The sequence below is a fragment of the Lichenostomus cassidix genome, chromosome 2 (assembly GCF_008360975.1).
Source record: "Lichenostomus cassidix isolate B80296 chromosome 2, HeHo_3.0, whole genome shotgun sequence".
Classification (NCBI taxonomy): domain Eukaryota; kingdom Metazoa; phylum Chordata; class Aves; order Passeriformes; family Meliphagidae; genus Lichenostomus; species Lichenostomus cassidix.
In genome coordinates this window covers 89542348-89565469 of record NC_139482.1, presented here as the reverse complement: position 1 = coordinate 89565469, position 23122 = coordinate 89542348, and the positions used below count along the sequence as shown (strand labels likewise).

The 23122-nt window shown below is 39.1% G+C and overlaps 1 long non-coding RNA gene across 2 annotated transcripts; it reads left to right on the top strand.

The window, feature by feature from the left end:
• The first annotated feature begins 3161 nt into the window (after window positions 1-3161).
• Window positions 3162-12540, top strand: LOC146441738 (uncharacterized). Of its 2 annotated transcripts, XR_014850028.1 has the most exons (5): window positions 3162-3283; window positions 6643-6827; window positions 7412-7509; window positions 8234-12233; window positions 12424-12540. It is a non-coding gene; the product is annotated as an uncharacterized LOC146441738 (long non-coding RNA). The 2 variants fall into 2 exon arrangements; XR_014850029.1 differs by lacking the exon at window positions 6643-6827 and having other exon boundaries at window positions 3204-3283.
• The last annotated feature ends 10582 nt before the right edge of the window (window positions 12541-23122 follow it).

Sequence of the window (23122 nt, the reverse complement as noted above, 5' to 3'; positions counted from 1 at the left end):
TTCACGATGGCCAAAATTGAGGTGGAAAGCTATTAAAGTTCCAGAAATCCTAGCAGTACACGTTCCTTTCAAATGTTCTTTTCTGCCCTCTTGCTTGGTGTTTTCTGTCACATTTTCAGTATTTCTGATGTGGGTCTATTGAGAGGTAATTTCTCAGCACGGCAGCTGAAGTAAGACTCCTATGGGATTAGTAACCCAACCTTATAAATTGTTACCTGGTTTCTGTCATTTACGCTGATTTGGTCAGGACAGTTGCTAACTGAATGAAAGTGGCGTAAGTCAAAGTGAAAGAAGAATGATACTGAAATATAATATAAAAATATAAATTAAACTTTTGTCATAAATGACTGGATGGATTTTTACACTTGTCAGTGCCTTACTGAAAGTGAGGTACTAGCCACTTTGTCTGGGAAAGCCACAGGAAAAGATAGTATGTTGAGCATTTTAAAAATTATTTTAGTGTTTTTAGGCTCTTACTATTTTCAGCACTTGTCAGATTCCTCTCTTTGCTACTCTCTTGCATGCTGTATATGCACATCTCGTGCTGACTTTGTGGGATTTTTTGGCTGCAAAAGTAGACAATTACCAGGGCACATGCTTAGTGTTCTAGTGGTTTAGAAAATTAGGGATTGTCATTACATTGAAATATCCACAGGAATACAGTTCAGATCTGTTCCCATTGAAACTGGTTGATTTCAGAAGAGCTGTGTTTCAGATACAGACTGTAATTTGTTCTGCTGAAAATGGCCACCCCGCCAACAGCATCCTACTTCACTTGTAATTTAAGAACTAGCATAGCCTGTCAAACCTAGCAGCACGGAGGCAAATCATGCTTTTGCAAGGCTAGAACAGAAATCACGTAGCTGTGAGCAGCAGCCTCCTGTTTTCTGTGGTGGTCAGGCCAAATTGTAATACCAACTTGCTCATACAGGCAACACCAAAACATTACTGTTCTGTCTTCAGTTTAAACTGGAGATAACCTAAAGTTAAAAGAGAAGCTGTGTTACACAATTAATGTACATGCAACATGCTTTTTCACTCATTTTTTAATCAGGCTTCTGAAGAGATCTTGTCTTCACCTGAGCATGCAAGCACCCCACCATTACTCGAATACCCCAAGTTCCTACAACCTTTGGATAGGAAGTAAAACCGAGGTGAGTCTTTTCACTTTCGCAAGCCTATGGTGTTGAGATTAATTTCTTACTGTCAGTCAGGAAAAAAACATAAACTCCAGGTATTCAGAGAAGAGTAAAAGCCCAGGTATAAAGCATGCCTTTACACAGGATTCCCCTTGGTGGATGGGGAGATAAATGATGAAACATATTGCAGCATATTTAGAACAGGAGTGTTGTTTCTGCTTTCTGGGAAATATCGCTGCTGATTAAAAGCAATGCAGCTGCTTGGAGAGCTAAATAGATCCAATAAACTACAGGCCATACCCTCTCAGTGCTAATTAAGGTGTTAATTAGGAAACGTTATCTTGAGGAGGTGTAATTGAGGGAAGGAATCCTTCATACATTTTTGTGTACCAGTAAGCCAAGGATAAGAGATAGTAGTATTTTAAATCCTGAATTTTTTAATGAGAAGATGGATGGTAGTTATTGCTTTAACTAAACTCCTAGTATATAGAGCCATTTATTTTAAAAAAAAAAACTACCTCCACCTATTGTTCCACAAAGTCCAGTCTTTGTGAATGTAAGGAGAAGATGGGATACTTTGATGTTCTTTTCTTGCTGTTTGGTTTGTATCAGTCAAAACAAATTTTGGGAGTGTGGTGGATCTCACCTACAGCTGTCTCAGCAGGAAGGGTGTTCTGGTAGTTCTCAGTCTCCCTACATCATCATGAAGCAAAAAGCCACTCCACCTCAGGAGACAAGTGAGTATGAGGGAGACATCTTATCTGTTTCCTTTCATGTTCTGTTAAACCTGAGAGATGGGAAACCTGTGGATTTGAAGAGATGGGAGCAGTGATTTGTTCTAAGCCTTCAAAAATAATGCTAATTTTGTTAATTTGCTGTATTAAATTAGGATTCTGGCCTGAATTGTATGCCCATATGTAATGGATATACGTATAACAAAAATGCTAGAAACACTACTGTTCAGGTGAGGAATGGGATGGGATTAGCAAAAACAGGAAGGCCACACTAAACACCTATAATCTCACTTGCCCAAAAACTGGAAACTGGCCCACACAGTGAACTTTCCCTTTGGAGGCTTTCCCTCTTTAATTTTTATGTTTTCCCTCTACAATACTCTAATCCATGTCAGTCTCCAGTAGCTTGACTGCAGCTAATTGAGTCAAACAAGATTTACGCTGTGCAACTGCGGCTACAAAACGGTTCAAACCCAACATTTATAGAGATGTATTGGTTTCAGGATGCCTGCAAAGAGGCTGCTCAGATGGAGCTGAGTTAAAGCTGGTGAGTCTGTCCTGCTCCCTGGCATCGGTGCCTATTGCAAGTCCCAGTGGTGCCCAGCAGGGATGACCAGCTGAGTACTCTGGGTGTGTGCATGTGGGACATGCTCATGGTCAGACAGGTTATATAGCCTGCTCAGCCCGAGATGGGACACTTGTTTTCTTTTCAAATGTGCCCCATCTGTAGACACCTTTATTTTGGATTTACTGTGAGGATGGGAATTGTTTCTGCTAGCCTCCTTATCCTTTGTGTGACCATTGCTCTGCTAAGATGCCTTTTTAGGAATCAGGTATCTCCCAGCTTGTGGGTTTTTTTTCCCACAGGCCTTGTGTCAGGCCGACAAGTATTTTCCTTTTCTTCCCCCCTTTGGCATTGGCTTGGAAGCTGGCTTTTGTTATTTATTTGTTTATCTATTTATTTATTAATCTGCAAATGGCCTTCTTCTACTTATTTCCTAGCTCCTGTCATCAGGGGGTTAGCTGTGAGCCACCCTGCCGCCCAGGAGTTTCTCCTCCCTGTGCGCTCCTTCCTCAAGAATCCTCCGCTGTCCGGCATCAGTTTAGTACACGGGTAAAATAAAAGCTCGCAGTGCTTGCTCCGGACGGCAGGAAAGGCTGGAGGAAATGCCCCCGAAGGGTGGGCTTTTCTCTCTCGGCGGGGTCCTGCCGTGCCCGCCATGGCCGCCGCACCGCGGGCGGCCTGTAGGGGGTGCAAGCGCTCCACTGAAGGCGCACCGTGCCCTCAGGGCAGCCCCCGCCCGGAGCCTCGCCGCCCCGCCGGGCCGGCCAGCCCCGACCCGGCCCGGGCAGCGGCACCGCGCTGGAAGGGCTCTGGCCGCAGTCAGCCGCGCTCCCGAGCCACCAGGTGTAAGTGAGACCCCGAAGGGCAGCGAGCCGCTGTTCACCCCCGCGGCTCTGCCGGGCCCGAACCCCCGCCCGCCGCAGGAGCTCGGCCAGGCTGGCTGCGGTGTGGTGCGGGAAACAGGCGTCTGCCCCGGAAAGGAGCGACCAAATAGTTCCTGCCCCAGGAAAAAGTAGTCAAGGGTGTGTTGACCATACAGGGGAAAAAAAAAAAAGAAAGAAAAAAAAGAAAAAAAAAAAAAAAAAGAAAACACTGCTGCTGATTTTGTTTGTAGTTATAATTCCAGCTATTATTTTGTCGTATGTGGGCGATCCTATGAAAGATGTCCATCCTTTTTTTTCCCTTCAGCCCCCTGCCCTCCCCTCGTGTATAAGCAGCGCTGTTCCCGTATTTTTCAGCAGTGCTACATCTCAGTTTGGCACCCCGTGCTGCCTCATGCCGCCGAGGAGCCCGCTCTGCCTAAGTGATTGTCACTCAAATTAGTGCCATTGTTTTGTGATATATAAGTCGCCTTCTATACTGCCTGGATTAGTCAGTTCAATGGCAGTGACAAACACGGATTGTTTGTTGTCAGAGAGGGGATTCTCACATGGGAAAACACATGTACATCCAGTCGGGACACATGCATTTCTCACCAGAGGGAGAGGGGGAGAATTTTAGCAAACTGGTATTTATTGCTTGTTCCTGCATGCGTGTTTTGTGCGTTGGGTATCACAGCTTGACAACAGGAAATAAAGTATTGAAGAAGTGTTTGGGCATGTAAAGATGTGGCTCTCCAAGGATTAACAGAGCTCCTCTGCAGTTAAAAGTATGAACTGATTATTTACAGCTCTGAATTTTGTAGCCCTGAAATTAGGGTTAAGCCTGAGTATAACAGGTACAAAAGGGAAGATTCCAAATCTGTGCAGCCTGAGTTGGCAACGTTTAAAGGGAACTAATGCCAACGGAAGCTGTGTGAGGCACTTGAAAAAATCATTTAGTTCCCACAGAAGTGCAAAAGCATCAGGGGAGAAAATTAATTCAATACTTGTATTTCATGGTACAATATCAAATGTTTAGGAAGAAGGTTAGGAAATATTATATAAAGAAGACTTCACCAATTAAACATATTTAACAAATCTGATACTCTTATGATGGAGTATTATAGTAATTTTCTTGAAAAATTTCAGTCTAAAAAAAGATTGTTTGCACTGTGCTAACTTTAATATTTGCTATGCTCTAAAGTGTAATTCTTTCTCTGAGGTAAGTGAATTTCATAATGTGTATCAATCCACTCTACCTGGAAAAAGGTGAAAAAAACCCCAAACCACAAACACCGCCCCCCCCCCCCCCAAAATTTGCAGTTAATTTCTCCTCACTGTTATTAGAACCTTTGTTCCAGAACAAAATTATGAATTCAGAAATTATTTTTCTGTAGCTAGGCAAGGCTGGAAGAGCAATCTCTGCAAATCTGTACTGCCTTCAGTTTTTCCAGGATTCCCGTTGAAAAATTAAGTACAACAAAATAACACAGTTTTTGCTATCAGAACAAGGGGGATCTTACTTTAACATTAAAAGAGGCCTCAGAAACTTTTGCATTATATGTTCTTTTACCTTTCTCACAGAAAATGGAGTTTTACAAACCTGATTTGACCAAATCCTAAGTGAATAGCCCAAATAAATTTCCCCCTGTACTTCAACATATTTTTTCTTATTTTTCTTTTCCAGAAACTTCCTGTGTTTTCTTCTTATAAATACTTCCAAAAAGCCCCATTCATTTTAATCTAGCATATTTTCATACTCTAGGAAACAAATTTTAAATGTGTTTTCTGTGGTTATTTGTATAAAAAACAGATATCAAATCAGTCAAATTTAAAAAAATCTCTATGTACTATGTTTCTTTGGGTTTTCAAAACTAAGCAAAACCACTGGAATTTAATTTTTTTTTCCCTCTTGATTGTGAATCCATTACAGAATTTTTCCCTCTTAGGTAAATAAGAAATTTGATCCATTTATAGGCATGAGGAGAAGGCAAAACATGAAAAGAAAAATGGAGTTCTAGGGTCTTTCTGTTTGAATCAACCATACTGCTGCAGTATGAATTAGGGCTTTTGCATGTACATGTTACCTGTGACAGTTCCATGGGATGTTCTATGCATTAGCATATATAGCCATGGTCTCAGTGGGATTGAGAGTCTGTTTCTTTATTGGTTTTGCTTGCGAGAAATGCTGCTTTCAGATGCATGGTTTTTATTACATCCCAGAATTTTATCTGTAGTTGTTTCTTGTTTTTTTTTTCCTGGAAGTTAGAATTGATCCCCATGTGCATAATTTCATTTGTAATTTTTCCTCAGAAGCTGCCATAAAGTACATTCTAATCTTATTTATTAAAACCAGTTGCCTCATGATAAAACTATTTTTTGACAAGGCAACAACAGGCTTTTCTCTAGGAACTACTCATGTTAATGACATTGGTTTCAGAGAATAAAATAATTCAGAATGAATCATGAAGTTATTAATGATTTACTAGATGAAAACATACCAAAATAGATTTTTTTTTTTGAAACTTTCAACTTCTATTCTGTTGTAAGTTTTCTTTTTCTGTGCATTGAGCTTGTGAGCAGAAAGCATTAGGAGGACTTTTCATCTTGATTAAAGATTGACGTGCATAACTCTTCGTGCAGCGCAATGAAAATATGCCCCTTAGAGTAATGGCACTCGACCTTTAACAATCGAAGAGCCATTTAAAATCACAAGAGGCACACAAGTCAAAAATACAAAAACGCGTGTGACCATTTTATTAAAAAATATGAATGAATGCATTCATCAAAAACAGTTAAGGAAATCCTGAAGGCACTCTGCAATTTGTGTCTTAGGGCACAGTAATTGCTTGTATAGGTTGTATGTTTTTATAAGGAGGAAAAAAGAAACTTTACATACGTAAATGGAAGGAAATGGTGAAAGATATCATCCAACAAGTTTGCAGAATAGCTGAAAAGAAACAGAACTGAGCCAGCGTGTCATACGATTTCTCACTCATACCCATGATAAAAGCTCTCTATAGTCCTCTGAAGAACGAATTCCATAGGTCGAGTACCACTGCCATTAAATACTGTAGGTGATGAGGTTGTTTTTATTTCTTTACTGTTCCTTTTGAAGTTATTTAGTGTGTGAATATCAAGTAACATTTTTAATGCTGTGATGATAGATTCTGTTTTTTACAATGTATTTTGCAACTAAGACAGCCTTTCCATCACTGAATGCAGATTTGGCTGTAGGGAAAGGCAAAACTCCTGTCTTTGATTGTATTCCGTTATCTAACCTGAAAATCGCAGCTGCATATTCTGCATTGGTTCCATACAGTAAATTCCCATTTGATTTCCAGAGAAAATCTGTGCAAAGGCTGAGTCAAGGATTGCAATACCAATCCATGGAGGGAAAGAAATTCTTCCTATGTGTGCTGCTGCTGCAGGCTGCTACACTGGGTTGTCAGTTCTGAAGCACAGAGCCAAATTCAGCCTTGTGCTACCCTTTTTTAAGACCTTTTTGAACTCAATGACACTATGGAGGGTAAAAAATTTGGTTTTTACTTACTGGAAAGCTGTTTAATGTGAGATGTGTGGCAAAAAAGTACTAGCTATGAAATGTAAATGCTGAAAAATGGCATGACTCTGTTTAACTCCTTGTTACTTTGCAATCCTATGGACAAAAATTGGAGCTGACATTTCTCTTTGATCTGGTTTACCCATCTCGCTCTGCTGCTATCAGCAGTGTGTGACAGCAGCAGACATTAGCTAGGAAAGAGGGAATAGGGAAGAAAGAAATGTAATCCTCCCCATGGCCTTCATGGGAGAATAGTGAATTAGAGCCAGACGCTACACTTTTAGGTGGACTTAAAAAAACAATGCCCTTCTCCCAGAAACTGTATGTGTGTGCCAGGATATTGGGGAGCAGAGTAAAATGGACTCATTTATTTGAAAAATTAATAAATCAAGGCAAAAAGACAAGGCAAAATTGAAAAAGTTGAATACACCTGAACCCTGAGAATGTGGTTTTGTTTCATTCTGCTTAGATTATGTAATAGAAATCAGGATGTGCATCTTTTCTATGAGAATTACTTCCTTTTGAGTTTTGCATATTTTTGGTCTCTGTAGCAGAGAAGGGGAGCATTTGTCAGAGGAATGGAACAACTTACCTGTAAGTAGACACTGTTCCTTTCAGCTTCAAGAGGAGGTAGTTAAAATGGATTACGGTAAGTATTGATAAAATTGTGAGTAATTGAGAGAGAGTTGGATAGGAAGCAGATTTCAGCATTTCAGTACTATGTTTTCAGGGCACCTAGGGAAGTTATCATAAAGCAGATTTAAACCATGTACACGAAAAAGAATGTTACTGACTCTCTAAGCAGAGAATATAAAAAAGGGTGAATGCATTCAAGAAACATTAGTCCACTCATGTTAGAGACTGTCCAGCCTTTCTTAACTTCTGCCAATTGCCCACTACTGTTCTTAATTGGGAGAAAATATTTCTTACCAACTGGCTTATCAGTGTGGTGGTTCTGATGCCCCTTTTGTGATTTCAGCATTTTCAGTATGGGTTACTCAAAATTGCTTTAATTTCTAAGACTCAAATCCATCATGCTTTCCTGTAAGGGTCTACTTGTGTTAATAGCTGAAGAAAGGGAGTACAAACCACTATTTTGTATTTCTATTGTATATTAAATTTAAAAAATGTTTATGCTAGCATAGCCATGCAGCTACTCTGCTGGTCATATGACAGCTTAGGGATAGTTTCTAATGCACAATTGTATCCCAAACACCATAATTTGTTTATCTAGTTATGTTCTGTTTTTTTCTGTTATTCCCCATTTTCATTTTCCTTACATTTTAAGAACATTCCGGACTGCCAGAAGAACTAAAATAATACGAGACATTTTAAATTACAAATTCTTTCCTCTATTTTGCCATAATTTCTAGCATGTTAGGCAGTCTGATTTCCTAAAGTCAAGTCTTTGGTTGGTTGGTGAATCAAGAAGGAAAGACTCAGCAAGCTTCTTCTCCTTATGAGGGTTGTAGCTGTTTCTGTAATTGAGGGCATGGAGAAGATCGAGGTACTGAATACTATTCTTGCCTCACTTCTTTACTGGTAAAATTAGCCTTTGGGAATCCCAGGTCCCGAAGGACACTGGGAAGAGTCTGGAGAAAAAAATCCTTACCCTTCATGAAGGATCAACTTAAATGCACTAAATGAACTAGAAATAAACAAACCTGTGGGACCCAATAGGATACATCCACTTATGCTGAGGGAGTTGTCTGATGTCATCATGAGGTTGCTCTTGATTATCTTTGAAAATCTGTAGGCCTTTGGGGAGTTTCCTGACAACTGAAAGAAAGCAAATGTCATCCTTATCTTCAGGAATGGCAAGGAGGAGGTTCTAGAGAGCTACAGACCAGTCATCTTTTGCTGATTGTGTGCAACATGATGCAGGAATAATTCCGGAAAGTATTTCTGGACATAAGGACGAGATGTGATTGGGAGTAGTCAGCCTGTCTTTAGGAAGGGTAAATCATGCTTGATGAATGTGATAGCCTTCTGTAATTAGCTGACTGGCGTGGCAGACAGCAGTGGCTATGAGGCTTTCAGTGTTGCCTTCTCTGACTTCCTCATTGACAACGTGATACATAGCAGTGAGGTAAAAGGACAGTGGATGGGTTGGGGTCACACTCATGAAGTCCAGCTGGAGTCTGAGCACTAGTTCCCTAATCCAGAGGTTGCTAATTAGGCCAGTACTGTTCAACATAGTCACTAATAACCAGAATAATGGGATGGAGTGCACCCTCAGCAGATTTGTGCAGGAGAAGTGATTGATACACAAGGTGGCTGTACTGCCATTAAGTGGGATCTTGAGAGGTTTCTGAAGTGTGCCAGTGGGAATCTCCAGACATGAATGAAAGAAAATAAATGCCAAGCCCTACCCCAGGGGAGGAACAAAACTCCAGGCACCCACATGAACAGGTTGGGGTCTGACTGACTGGAAAGCAGCTTTGCAGAAAATGCGACAGGGCTCCTGGTGGACACCGAGTTGAATGTGAGCCAGCAATGTGCTCTTGTGGCAAAGGCAGCCAGCAGTAGCCATCCTGCATTAGAGCTTCACCAGCAGGTAAGGTGGTGATTCATCTCCTCAGCCATGCTGAGAGCACATCTGGAGTTGTGGGTCAAAGTCTAGGATGTCCAGTGAAAGGGAGACTTGGACATACAGGACCAAGGCCAATGAAGGGTTGCAGAGATGCTGAAGAGATTGTAGCCTCTGACATATGAGAGGCTGAGAGAGGTGGGATCACTTAGGCTAGAGAAGGGAAGGTTCAGGAGCAAATCTTACCAATCAATATGTGATAGAAAGGAGCAAAGAAAATGGAGTAAGACTCTTCTTGGTGGTATCTACTAAAAGTTGAGAGGTGATAGGCACAAACTGAAACACCGAAAAGTAAATGTAATGAGAAAAATAAAGTCACTTTAAGGGTGATTGTTCACTTGACCAGATTGCCTAGAGAGGTTTTGGAAATCCTCATCCTGGGAGATGTTAAAATATGAAGCTGGTCAGTATCCTGCTTTAGTTGACCCAACTTTGAGAAGTGGTGTTGAACTAGGTGATCTCCAGAAGTTCTTTCAAATCATAAAGATTCTATGATTCTGTGAGAATAAGCAGCTACATCCACATGAGGAGTAACTTCAATGAAGTGCTGCATGGGAAAACGAGTGTTTTGTGTGCTATTCAGGAGAGTATTGCACATGGTAGTGATGACTAGGGCCCACAATAGGACATCTGCAGTAACAGAGGCTTTGCTTGGTGCTGTGCCATATTATATGGATATGTCATATTTTGGCAGTGCTCCTCCCTGGTGTGTGGGACATGGGTATAGCTTACTGAGATTTCAAAGGTCCAATAATGTCAGCGGAAGATCATTGTTGAGCAAGTTGTATCTAGAACTTTGATCTGGAAGTACATACAGAAGCAGCTGGAAAGGTCTGGTGGGGGTTAACACAGAGTTTAGCAGTGCTGGTCTAGGTAATCAAGTCTGGATGTATGATTGAAAAAGATGCATCCATGGAGGGTGGGAAGTGGGACAGTGACAAACAGGATCACATGTCAAGGAGCACAGTGTATAGCTGCAGTATGGAGAGTTACATCCTGAGAAGCAGCTGATCCAGACAGTGGAGTGTTTGAATGGCAAAACAGAGGCAAAAAATGAGAATATACTCCTTGAATATGTTAACAAGGAAGTAGTGAACAAATACATAGGTATAGGTATATCCGTACAATCTGTTCTAATATCCACATCTTAAAGGGTGCCCAGAATTGGAGAGAAGACCCACAGCGATTATTTGAGACCCAGGAGGAGGCATTTTACTACAAGAACATTAAAGATCATTCTGCTTATTGTATTAAGAACGTCAGAGGTGGTTTGATCTCACTGTAAAAGTAATGTCAGGAGAGATAGTGTAGGATACTAAAGGCTCTTTAATCTAGTAGAGAGAGGCATAATTAGAACCAATGGCTGGAGGCTGAGGCAAGGCAGAGTCATCTGAGAAATCAAGTGCACAATTTCACAGTAGGTCTGAGAAGCCCTTGAATCAGATTATTGGAGTAAAGTTGTGGCTTTTCCTTCTCATGGCGTCTTCAGTTCAGGACTGGATGTCTTTCTGGAAGATGTGTTTCTCCAAGCTATTGTGCCGCCTACAGTGAAAATAAGATGAAAGGCGGGCTTGTCATTAGTCAGGAGGTCAGTTTTGCCCAATAATGGATGCCCTACTGGGGAATTAAGCTCTCTATCCCCTTATTGACTGTGTGAAATTCTTTAAGATGAACTGGATGGTACAGCAAAATAAATTCTTTTGGCCTTAAAAATCTATGGTTTACATCAGAGGGTTGAAAGAACTCTTCACTGGGTATTTCTAACCTTAACTGTCCTGCCCTGCTCTGCCCAAACAGCTGTAAGGCAACATCACAGACACCAGCTCTGGGGCCTGATCTGGTTGTCTTCAAACAACAAGGGTTGTGTGTTAAATGTATTCTAAATATTGTATAAAGTGAGTTTAGAAATGCAGAACTGAAGGAGCAGTTTCAAGGCACTTCAGAATAGTGTATAATGCTTACATAAAGATGATAGAACTATTACGCTCTCTCTAAAAATGAATCTATTTTAATGCAAGGCGTCAACAGGTTAATATTTTATAGCATAAATACTGGCAGAGAATCCCTGCATTCTTCTCTACTTACATTTTCATGAGCTCAGTAAACTGAAACAATAATCTTAATAGTAATGAAAAACAAGACTAAATTACAAGTTGCGGAGGCTATTGTCAATTTTACAAATCCAACAATAGCCTGCAGGGTTCCAGGTTTGTTTCTAGCTGCTCAGGAAGCTTGTGTGATTTGCTCACACATTTTTTCTTATACCCCAGAGCTGTGCATCTGCTGGAGTCAGGGATCTAATATTCTCTTTGAACTTCCTTAGCATCCTAGTGCATGCTGTGATCTATAATTAGTGCATGCACACACACATACACACACACCAGCTACATTAACTCCTAAATGGCAGAAGCTTCACTGTGTCCATTACCTGGTTTAGGTGCTGCACAAGAATACAACTGTTGCTGTAAACCCGAGGGTGAAAATCTTCTCTTATGATTGTATCCTTAGGGGGATACAAAAACAGATTACACAACTTGTTGGTTTTTAGGTGTGATACGGTGATGCAGTTTTCCAGATGTGAAATACCTAGGATCAAGGAGGCAATCGTAAATTGCACAGAAACCTGGGCTGTTTCAGGTTCAATTATTCATAAAAGATGTGATTGCTAATGCCCCTGGAAGACAAAGATGCTTTTTTTTGTCCGTAAGGCATCATGGCTAGGACATGTCAACATTATTGCTTCTGGAGAGACATCTTTAGAACCAGAAGAGAGACTGCAGCAGGTTTTTTGTTTGTTTTATTGTTGTTAAAAACCCAACCAACCAAAAAACCACCAAACAACCAAACCCAAAATAAAAAAAAAAAAAACAACCCCACACCTCCAACCAACTAAACATAAAACCACTTGGAATAAGTAGGATGAGAATGTAGGTAAGCCTGACAAGTTGTGCCATTTGTGATCATTCTTTCTAGAGACATTTAAATGAGTCCTACCCTCCTGTCTAAAACAACTGGATAAAAGTCACCAAATTCCATGGCAAAGTCTCCATTTGCATAGGAAACTGAAGTCTCAGAAGGCTGCCGGGTACTCCACTGTGAGCATTTAATAGGTTTCTTGGGGAAGAGCAACACTTGTTGAGTAATTGTTTGCAATTAGGAGTGCTCTCGTTTCTGCTAATGACGGTGATTCACACAAACCTGCATTTGTTTTGCAGCAATGAGCAAGACATTAAACACCTCATATCCTTGAGATTGCCAGTTTCAATGGCAATAAATAAAATCAAGATAAATAAAAATGGGAGGAGGGGAGCAGATGTATGGAGGGGAACTGATCAAAGATTCATCATGGAGTGTAAGCAGAAATGTGGCAGGATCCTGCCGGTATGGATTTGTAGATTTTAACATTTTAGTTACATGCACCTAAAGAATCATGTTCAGTCCTGTTTAGCAACATAGCTATGGACATGTATGCCAATATTGTTGGGGCTATCCCAAGAGCTCTGTTTGAAGCTTTTTTTGAGAGACTGAAGAAGAATCTCTGTTACAGACCTTTGAGATCTTAAACTGTTGTAATAAGAGAGCCAAGACCCTACGTTAGCAGAAGGCTATAATCCCAACAAGGAATTCACTGGTAAAAATGCATTGGTATCTTAAAAGTCTAAAATAATCACTGGGCAAGGTATTCATATTCCTGACACTGGTTTTATTATTTCAACATCCCACTGAAGCCTGCCAGGCTGTCACTGAAGTACAATATGTATTTTTGTGAAAATTACAATATTTTGCAACGTCTTGCAAGTCTTGGAATGTCAAAGACTTCTGATACAGAAGGCACACACTATTACTTCCCAGATTATTGGATAACTGTTATTCAAGCTGATTTTACTGTTGCTGTCACCCTTTATTCTCTGACACAATTAGCAGGACTTTGCATACATATAAACAAAAGGGAAAACAGAACATAATTCCAAAAGTTCAGGCCTCTTGGGTTAGCAGATGGCCCAAAGTTTAGTGGGACTTAATGCTGGAGTGTGGGCTGTATAGTCAGCATGTGTGTTTAGTTTTCCAGGGTGAGCAAGAGTGACTGCATTAGGCACACTGTAACTGTATTTTTCCAAGAGATAACTATCACAGAATTACTTTGATTTAAAACCATGACTGAATGTCCAGGTGTCACAGCAAGATCAGAGGATACCAATGGATTTCTGGAACATACATGAAGTCCTTCATATACTTCCCTGCTCCATCCCACCTCCTAGAGTCCAGATTCCATCTGACTGTCCTGCAGGCCAAGCTCTCCTAAGATGTGGCAGAGAGTACCTGAGAGTGATGTATTGGTTGCATTTCCTCTCTGGAGGAATGGAGGATAGCTGGGATGCAATCTAACTCATTTTAGATTAAACACGTTTTAAGGATGTGGTGAAATGCAGTCAATGTGTTCTGTAATCACAGGATTCTTAACCTTACTTACCAGCTACAACTTTTACACAATTAATATATTAATCTATTCCCATTATATATGTCCAGATTAAGGTTCTGCTCCTGCAACTAGTGTCAGCTAATATTTAGGACAGAAATATGGCCATTCATTATAATTATTTATGCTTATATGGTGCTACTGAATGGTCCTAGATATGATCACAGCTGGTTTCTCTGTAGATTACAATTAAACTGTGCTCTGATCTGCAATCCTAAACAAAATGAAAAAATAAATAGAGTTTAAACATAGGGTTATAAAAAAGTTTTGTCATGTTATAACTGGTGCCCTGGTATCAACTGGGCCTGGTCATATTTTGTTTTCCTATGGTAGTACTTAAATGTGACTGTGTTTGCTAGAAGTTCTTGCCATGTTCTCCTTCCAGTAATAGGGAAGAAAAATCTGGATGAAAACAAAAATCCTTCTGTTTGAGATTAGAAGCTATTATTAAAGCTGCTGAACATGGGTTAGATTGATGTTGTGAAAGTACCAGTTAAGTAACACCCATGATAAATTATCAGCAGCATAATACAGTAATTGAAGAGGAACAGTTTTAATTCTCAAGTTTTTCTGCTATTGTGCAAGCAATGCAAATAAAGAGTGAGAATACACAAATGAGAGGAAAGATATTTTAATCTGAAGTCCTTTAAAGCACTTTTTAACTTAGAACATCTGTTTGTCAAATTTTAATTTTTCTGGAATCATTAGACAAAGACAAGCATTCTCTTACTTGCTAATGCTTAAGATACAGAGTGATCAAAATTGTAAGATAAAGCATTCTTTTTGGAAGACTTGCAGTTTGGCCAATATGTGACTTAATATTAGGTAGAAGAGAATGTCTCATGGGGCTCACATTGGGTGCAGCATGAAATTTGACAGAGAGCCAAGCTGTACACCATGGAAGCTGTGCATACACATTCTGTATGGCCCAAACCAAGAAACCAAGATGAGAGTACACAAATAAAACTGTCAGAATGTTGATGGGTTTCATGTTTGTTTTGGAGGGTGTGGTGTTGATTTGTGGGTTTGGTGGTTGTTTTTTTTTAAATTATCTTTAATAAGAAAGCTACCTAACAGCAAAACAAGAAGTCCAGGTTTTGTCCTATGTTGTCCATGCTAAGTGCAGGAGTGCAGGGACCTCTAAATTCACTGCCTGAAGATAATTTCTACTCCACTGCTCCACAACAATTCCAACTGATTCAAGTGAGTTTTGAGGAACACTTGCAGCGCGGATATGTAGTCCTGCCTATCACATCATCTTCCACTTGCCTCTGAAATGTGGATTAAGCCTATTTCATTTGGGTGCTTGCAAATGCTGGAATGAACATAAACCATTAAATAATCTCTCTGACCTCTACTCTGAAATAAGGCAAATAAATATATTGCGATAGATGTTAACATGTCCTTTCTCTCCCTCTCTCACATGCGAGTAGTTTCAGTTTGCTTAGAAAAGTAAATGTGAAGCTATTTTCCATCAGAAATGTATGTGTGTTAGCCCTGCACATATATCTCTACTGATGTTTGTTCTACAGTCCTTTACAAAGTGCACGGTGTGGATATATTTAGGCTTTTAGCTCCTTACACAGTTAGAGCATATCATAAAGCCTAAACTGGATCAGTCAAAGGGACCAAAGGAGTTTCCAGCTTTATTTGATTCAGAGAAGCAACTGAAAATTTCCTTTACAAGTACAGTACACTGGGCCTTCAGCTATAGTGAACCACTGGAAAGCGATAGTTTATCATTCACAGCAGTGAAAAAGGAGGTCATACAAGGATCACCTCTCCAATGACATAAACATGAGACTTTTCTCACAAGCTGTCAAACTTCAATTGTTGGTGAGATCTGTTGTGTCAGTGTTTCATAATAATTGCTTCTAAGTCTTGTTAAGGGTCTAAAACAAATTACCTGAGTGACATGCTTTTGGCACCAGTGAAGGAACAACGAGGGGAATACATATTGCATAACAGACTTGCCTATCAAGATTTTCTTTTAGTTTATTGCAGCAATTTTACTATTACTTTCCATTATTTGAAATACTATAATAAAACTTGCAAGTTGTCTCATGCTCACAAGGAAACATTTGTTCCCCAGATAATAGACTAGCTGGCCAACAAAAACTCATTCGAAACAACTTCTTTTTAAGAAGAAGTGTTTTAAAACAAACTGAAAAAAGTTAATCCTTTCAGTTATGAAGGCTATTCTTTAGATTGAAGGAGTATATTGACTGTCTTTGCACTGTAATTCAGCTACTATTTCTTTTACAACATATACAGTAAATAGATGGCAGATTATATGTATTAATGAAAATCAACAACACACCCATCTAAGCCTACAGAAACACACTTGTCTGCAAAAATATATAAAATTAAATGCAATTTTATGTTTTCCATGTATTTCCTTGTTAAGAGTTTTAGAGAAAAATGAAATTTCCTTACTACTTGCAAGATGCTTATCCTGTTTGATAATGTATAATGAGATTTATATGAGAGTGGGGAAAGGGGTTCTAAGCTTAGGGTATAGTTGGTTTGGTTTTGTTTTATTCTGCATTGACCAAACATGGAAATAAAAACCCCACTGAAAGAAGAATGGGCCAGCCCATCTCCTTTTTATTCTCATAAGCATATTTCATACAGAAGGTCAGATAGGTGAGCACTGTACCTTGCCAAACTTAGAATGTCAGCAATGAGTCAATTAAGGTGTAAAATAACTCAGAGGCGGGCAAGAGGGACAAATACTTGATTACTTACTTTTCACTGCCACTTCTTTGGGCTTTTATTTAAAAAAACAGCCAACCAAACCCCTTCTCTGCTTGCGGGGCCCTGGTCTATTTTTCAGGCACAAGCTGCTTTTTGGATTTGATAAACAGGACACATCAACTAACAATTTAAACTCCAAAGCCATAGTAATAGGTATGCAGCTTTTTCCCAGAGGCTTGAAGTTAAAATGCTACAAGCACTGCAGAATGGCAGCTAAACACATGTCCCTTGGGCTCTGCAAGGCTTCATTCTGCACAATGATGGAAATGTGAAAAACAAGTTGAATGCAGATTTGGCCATTTCCACCAAGCTGCAAAAGCCTAGAGGATTTTGTCGTTTATGTCAGGGGATCAAACTTTCATTGCTCAGTTTAAAGTAAAAAGTTACTGTGCTAAACTTCACTTTTTTTACTTTGTCCAGGGCCAAAGAAATAGAGCTCTTAATTAGGAGCTTGCAGACATGATCTTATCCTGAAAATGGGCATATTACATTGCATAACAAAATTACCTAGCTTTTTTTTTTCCTCTGGCACTTTTTCATTGTGTTATTGTGCTGCTCTTTATTCAAGTTATGTTGTTGTTGACTGATCTTTAAAGCACCACCCTAATACACGGATTTGATGCAGTGTCCCTCTCAGTTGTTCTTATATTGCTGTGTCTTTTGCTGTTACTTTTTCTTTTGAGTTTCAGAGGACTGACAAGTTTGCATCCTGGCCCTGTGCCTCCAGTCTGGCACAGCCAGGGACTGGGATGTGGTGGAGATGCTCTCTGACCTGCACAGCACAAGCTCTTCTGAGTATGCTGAGCTCTCTAAGGGTTTTCTGAATGGTGCTGCTTAGAAAGTTGGGGTCTTGCAGAGAAGCAGTAGTTTCCATGCAGTAGGAATTATTTTTCACTAGCAGCTACTATTTTAAGGATTTGTGTAGTCATATAGTTATTGATTAGCAAGGATGTAATTACCTTAGAATTGTGGGTTTTTGGCTGCTGGTAATAGTACAGGACTGAGGGCTGCTGCCCTGGCTGAGGCTTGCACTTGCAGCTTGCTTCTGCCTTTGTACCCTACTGTAAACAGCATAAAAGCTGCAGTGTGTAGGGACTGATTAGTATTCTAAAATAGTTTAAGAGCCCTCTGATGGGCCTCCTTCACATGTATTGTGTGAGTCATGAGTACCAGTGCCAGAGGAGACATAAATTAAGCCATGTATGTTAGTGTGTAGTTGGCAACTGCCGTGATATGGGACTTCCTCTGGTAATGTATTTGTAATATATTGAGTCATCAGCAAAGATGCAACAATAGCCTCTTCCAGTAAGCAAAGAACCCAATTTCATTATGTGTTTGCGCTGAATAGGAACAAATATAGATCACAGTGTGGTCTTCATTCCAATGAGGGTTCTGAGCATGATTATAAAATAATGCTAATAATGCTAAAAAGTGGTTGACATCATTATGGTGGATATATGTATGTGGAATTTCACAACTCCTCCCATAGTCCTTGGCATCAGACCACCATTCTGCAAAAACAGTCATTCCACTTCATTTCTAAAATAAGACAAGCCTTCACCTCTTGCTGAGAAAATACTGTCCTACAAAACTATGCACCATTTATCACATATGGCTTGTCAACCCAAACCAAGCACTTTTCTTAACAGCCCACAAACTGGCAATGAAAAATATTGGTCTGTCATATTTTGTCCTCCACATATATACTAGAAACAACCCTATTTCAGATCCATTGTTCAGCTGTGATCTCGACAGGCCAAACTACTCTTCCCACCCTCCAAATATATAGTGGCTGTAAAACCACACAATAGCTCCCTGATTTACCTCCTGATATAGACCAAATACCACACTATAACAACATGGTGGTACATGAGGAGTATCATGTCTAATTGCTGTATTTGTGTGGAAAATTAGGCTCTCAGTGTAGGAAATTTGGCTCTGAGTAGTTCAAGAGCTAGGTTGTAAGAATATGGATTTTTTATTATTTTTACCTTCTAGTATTATTACTTTCAACTGAGGTAAAAACTCTGGGGTCAAAGTATGTCTTGCATTTTACTTCTGCCTTTCTTAAGTCCTTAAAGCTAATTAAAATCCAAAAGTTTGTTTTATCCGTGTATTGACATATGTCTTTGAGGGTACAGATGAAAGTACCGTGCACTTATAGATGAAAGTACTTTGCAGTTATTTAGTAACTAATCTCTGTAAATCTCTTTAAAAAATAAAGAGTAAAATATCTTGTCATAAACTTCTGTGATACAGGGGCTAGTCTTTGAATTTGAAATTTATTTTTCCTGTTTAATAGAAGACACATGTTCTTTGAAAGGTCCATTTGCGCCTTTTTATAAAGACGATTTGCCAGTGAGGGCCAGTGAATTCACCTAACCTCAGGTTGGGCAAGAATAATTGCCATTGCCTTTCTCATCTATACTCTTCTGAGTAAATTTTTAAATATCTGTGTTGTTCATAGACTTCTTCAATCCCGTCCCGATCTTCCAGCAAGGAGCCATGATGAAGAGTAGCTATTTGACACATCATGCTTATAGTGTCATGGTATTGTCCTGTCACTTACTGCCCAGCATTGTGTCTGGCTCAAAGTTAAGTTGTCCATCCTGTGACTGCTGAGAGTTTGGGATTCGTTCTTACTCCAAAGCTAGCAATCAGATTGGAATAGTGGGCTGATCACATATTTATGGCACCTCTACTAGTGTATTTCCTTCTGAGTCTTAGACCTGCAATTGGTGTATTTTTGCCCTATGTTTGTGAGGGACAGCCTTTCCTACAATAATCTGAAGGAATGCTCAGATAGGCCGCTGAATATCAATTAAGTCCTATTGACTTCAGTGACACAGGATATGACCGTCACCTGCTGTGATTTATACAGTGCTGTAAGCTAAAATATCTTTTGCAGAATGACGATCAGTGCACTTTTCTGACAGCTAATTATGTGACTCTCACAATTTCGAAGTACTAAACAAGATTTCTGTTATAAACAACATAATAAATCTAGAATAATTCAAGTTTTATTGTAATACATTGCATGGAACTTTAGATCATCTGCTGAGGTTCCCTTGCATCTTTCCTCTGTCCACACTGGTGGAGTAGTACTGGCTGGATCTAGGCCTACCATGAAATGCTGTTTCTGCTCTCAGAAATGCCAGGCTCTGTTAATAAAATCCTAGGAAACAAAGAAATTGAGTCTGTAATGTTGTCAAACCGATTGAGTTCAGGTGGTTCTCTGATGTGTAAAAATGACCAAACATTATTTTGAATATTATGTTTTGGGTTTTTTTAATTAAGAAGTGCAAACTCATAAAAGTTGCCATTGTCAGAGCTTTTGTATTGCTTGCTTCAATCCACTGCGAAATCATGTGAACAATTAGTACTACTCATGTCTTTCTAAAAAAAAAACCAAAAAAACAAAAAAAACCCCAGCATTTTTGAAATAGTTTTTAACTGTAGTTTTATCTCACAATGTGACCATGGAAAACTGGTGTGTTGTCTGTGCAAGCACAGAGATCAGTGATGATGCACTATAGTGTTTACCAGATCAGCCAATCAGACCTTTAGTAAACTCATGAGCTAAATGAAGTCAGACACTGCAACTACAAGGCAATTTCCTTTTCTGAATTGGGATCAATATTTACTAGCTTTCTACAATGTTGCCTATGCTTGCTTGATCAGCATCTGCTTCTGAAGACCATTGATTGTGCAGAAGGCTCTTTCAAAGGCAGATAATGCTCTTTTCAAATACACTTTGTATTGATCAGCAAAAAGAAAGTTTTTTGATGGTGCAGAGTGCAAAAGCCATTTATAAAGATTAAGGACAGTGATATGTTGCTGTGGGCCACAGTGAGGTTGAATTAATATGGGCTAATGCATGTTCTACTTTTGAAGACAATAGACAAAAGTATTTGAGGATTTAAGTAATAGTATGCCTCCACTTGCAAAATACCTGCTATGCTATCTCCAGGGAATGAAGCCTTTCTCCTTCAAAAATGAATTGGTTGTACCTACACTCTTCCCACATAACTACACATATTCTACGTCCTATGACAAATTAATATATTAACTTGATGGACTATGGAATTTGATAAAACCAAAAAGGTATTTGATTTTAGCTGTTTTAAACCAATATGAAATAAAGAGGGATGAATGCATCCGGAATTTTAATGACAAAATAAATAACCTAGAGTGATACCTTGGGCTTTCACAAAACCCCCCCAAGATTAATCCAGAACTAATTTCAGAGACTTTCCTAAGCCTTCCATTTGATTCTTCTTCCAGTCACCTCATGTTTGAAGAACATGGTGCATCTGAATTTTGTGCTAGGAATCTAAAAGTGTGTTCTGACAGTCAGTCTATCATCCTGAAAAAGATGATGGGATATTCACAGAGTTTTTGGTGTAAGAACTGGTGCTCACAGAGTTTAATACAGGAAGTGAGGTTTCTTCAAGAATGTCGTAAACCAGTTATACCTCTAAAATAAGCAGAATGGAAAGAGCCTGTATGATCTGCTGGTGTTTACATCTCTCCAACAATAGCAAGTGCAGCATATCTATGAAATAAGCATTTGGTTTCCTAGCTGGAGTTCTCTGCAAATGCCAAGGTTGATCACTGGAATATGGCACATACCTGCCATTAAAGTAAACAGCAGTGGCTTAGATATTCAAGGACAAAATTCTACTCTGAATCTTTTAGCAACTTCAATAAGATATGTTTTACTTTCAGGAAATGTGTGTCTCCTTAGCTTCTTGCCAAAGTTTTCTTTACACACATGAATCTTCTTGGCAAAAAAAGCAAGAAATGAAAGGCAGTATCCACAAAAGGACTTTCTATTGTCTTAACTAAAGGAAATTGATAACAAAAAATTTGCTTGCCATATCACTAAAGCTCACACTCTCACAATCTCTGAGTTTTCTGAGTATGCATATTATGGGGTTCTTGGCTCCTTTAACAGGCACTTTCTCTCCTCCTGTGCTCATGATGCATTAAAACAGTCTTTTCTCCAAGAGGAGAAACTTCCTGGTGACACTTTTGAAGATGGGAAGTACATCTAGTATTAAATTACCCAGGCATTCCTGACAATCCTCATAGAGCAACACCTCAAGATACATTTAAAATAAAGAAAATGTTATCTGGAGAGTTGTTAACAGTTTGAATTTAATTATAAGCATCCAAGGAAATTGATTCTGATCCCAATACATTGTCACACAGGAACAGAAACAGCCAGGGAAGGCTGAAATCTTTCTAGAGTGGCCAAGTCTATCTGTGACAAGAGCTTGACAGAAAAAGAGAAGAAGCTGTTTTTGTTTTTCTTTCTCCACTTCTCATACAGAAATTAGGACTTTTCCAAATTTTACCCAGAGGCTTCCTTTGACAGTTTACTTTTGTTCTCTTAGAGTCATTCAACTTTTTTTCATAAACTTTTCTTGGTATTCATCCACCTCAGGTCACTGGAGGACGTCACCAGCTCCATGGTCAATGGAGCTCCACCAGCTGAATGTTTTATCATTCTTCTTCTTGTAGCACTATTATACAACACGTTTAATATAGAGGATCCTGTCAAAGTGAAATCTAAACTTGGTTAATCTGAGAGTTTATCCTTTATGGTTGTTTCCTGCTGTCTAGCTGGGGAGCTCTGAAGTTTTATCTATTTTCAGCCATGGTTTTTATGGCTGTTTTACAAGAGTGGTATGTCCTTACCAGATCACAGTTTACGCCCTCATCCCTCCAGATGTCAGCTGATAGTTTGATTCTAATTGTTTTTTCCTAAGACATAGCATATTTGGTTAAATTAATTATTACAGGTTTGTATACATATGTTATCCCATTTAGAATAGAACTTTTGCTCCTTCACACCCTTTAGGATATCTAGTGTCATTTAAATAATTTTGAGTTTCTGTGTGAAGAATTTCTTGAGCACACATGCATTTTGCATTTAAAAGTCTGTTGTCTTCACATTTAACACCTTAGTGCCTTTCAAAGAGGTCTCTGCTTGTGAGACAAAAGACGTCTACCACTGGTATCAATATTTGTCATATTAGTTTTCTCATGAAGGTTCTCTCTATTTTGCAGATATCATAAATGACAATATTAAGCTTTCTAACAAATTTTTTAACAATTGTATATCTCATGTCAGTGAAAAAAGTATCAGCTGTCACCATGATTAATGAGCAAACTCCAGTGGAAGAAATAACATGAATACTCTGCACACAGAGGTATTGCAATACAGACATTTTATTACCTATGTTTACAAATGAACCAAATAACTGCACACCCACATAACATGTGTTTATGGTTGATCTAATTGAAGAAAATATGCCGAGAATTGCAGTTTTCACAAAACCAATAAATGTTTGTTGAATACGTAAAGCTAAACTCAGTGCCACTTAAAACTAAATATTTCAATGAAAAAAAGCAACTAAACAAAATCCCAAA